This window comes from Orycteropus afer, unplaced genomic scaffold, assembly GCF_000298275.1.
Source record: "Orycteropus afer afer isolate SDZICR_OR568_19922 unplaced genomic scaffold, OryAfe1.0 scaffold00063, whole genome shotgun sequence".
NCBI lineage: Eukaryota > Metazoa > Chordata > Mammalia > Tubulidentata > Orycteropodidae > Orycteropus > Orycteropus afer.
The window spans coordinates 11,084,332-11,086,485 of NW_006921650.1; positions in this window are offsets into that span (position 1 = coordinate 11,084,332).

The following is a 2,154-nucleotide window of genomic DNA, read 5'->3' on the forward strand; positions in this document are numbered from 1 at the left end:
AAAAGGAGGCCTCCTAGAGGCAGAACTCTCTGATTGCTGGTTGAGGAAGATGCTGCTGAAAGAGACACGCGCTGCTGGCAAAGAGACACTAGGGACACATGTTGCTCAGTAAGACACTGAGGGACATGCACTACTGGGAGAGAGACTATGAGAGACTTGGCTGAGAGACAGAGGGCTGGGAGAGAGACTGAGCATTTTTTCCTGAACTTGAATTGTAGCCTGGTGCTTTCCTAATAAACTCCACAATCTGTGAGTTCTGTGTGGCCACTGCAGTGAATTATCAAACACAGGAGAGTGGTGGTGGTGCTTTGGGAGGAACAGTTGGTGAAAGGGCTGGAGGGAGGCAGCACATCTGGCCTTGCAGTAATAGGCCTTGGGCTACTGATGGTGATTCTGCCTTCCTCTTGTGGGGTTAGAGGAGGTCAGAAGATGAGGCCTCCTTGTCCTTTATGCACTATGTAAATTTGAATAACAGTAATAATAACTAGTCTTCCTTGTAGACATATGGATATTATCACTGATAGCATTGTACTTCATGATAGATCATGAAACAATTATTTTGATAATGAATGAATTGCCATTGCTTTTCAATTTCTCATTCCTGACATAGTAGACTATATGATTGTATAATTCAAAATGTCCAATATCAGTCCATTTCTGCTCACTAATGCCTAGGATATTTATCTTTATGTGTTCTGTTTCATTTTTTAAAACTTCTAATTTTCCTAAATTCACGTTTTGTACATTCCATGTTACAATTATTAATGGATGTTTACATATTTTGTGTCATGCACCATCAGCAAATGAAGGTTCCAAAAGTTTTCCTCCATCATTAAGGTTGACTCTACTTTGAAAAGCCATCTCTTCCCCAGTTGTATTTTGAGTGCCTTCCAACCTGAGGGACTCATCTTCAGTCACTGTATCAGACAATGTTTTATAGCTATTCATACAGTTTCTGAGTAATGTATCAGACAGTGTTTCACTGAATTTTGTAAGGTTTTCACTGGCCAATTTATTCATAAGTGGATGGCCCCATCCTTCTTCCCAGTCTTTCTTAGCCTAGAAGCTCCACTGAAACCCACCCACCATGGTTGACCCTGCTGGTACTTGAAATTCAGGTGGCATAGCCTGCAGCTTCACTGCAAAATGCAAGCCACTACAGTACAAGAAAATGACAGATGAGTGGTGAAGTAGTTTATTAGTAACATTAATATGAAATGGTATAATATTGTTTGGGCTTAATCATCTTTTTTTTTTTTTAATATTATTTTTTTCAGTATTTCCTCCCCTCCCCTCCCATCCCTTGTAATCAACTCTGAATCAAAGAATAATAGGTTAATATAAATGAATGAATGAATGAATGAATGAATGAATAAAACAATTCCAAAATAAACTTTTCATAATCATGGCTTAGTTTCGCCATTGATATAACACACACACACACAGAGTCACTACTATTGAGTCATTTCCAACTCATAGCAACTCCCACTGGGTTTCTGAGGCTGTTAATCTTTACATAAGTAGATCACCCCACCTTCCTTCTGCAGAGCACCTGGTGGGTTTGAACATTGACCTTCCAGTTAGCAGTCTATTGCCTTATCAACTATGCCCCCAGCCAAATCCTAAATAATACTATAGAGCTAACCAATTGCAAGGCCTTACCCTACTGGCCCTCAGTTTCCTCATTTATAACATGGTTTTGGTCTAGCCTAGACTTCAGCAATTCCAGTCTTTGTATAGGTAGTTATGCAAGTACTTGTCAAAGGTAAATCTAGTAAAAAACAAACAAACAAACAAACAAACAATTATTTATAAGATTGATGTCACAGGGATTAAAAAAGGATATTTCAAAAATAATATAAACAAATGGATGATAACAAAATGAATAGAGTATTAAATACATGGCAAAGCTTGTAGAGTTTTGTTAATTTTAACAGTGAACTCTTGATGGTGAGTATAGGAATGTTCACTTAAAAAGTTCTTTCAATTTTGCTGTATATTTGACAATATTCATACTGAAATCTTGGAAAAAACTGATACCAAATAGCCATACTAGAAATATCTCACAAGCAATGTGGTGTAGTAGTTGAAGACGATGTGTTTTAGAGTTAGAGGAACCTGACCTGATTTTTCTCTAGTCATAACCTTTTTCAT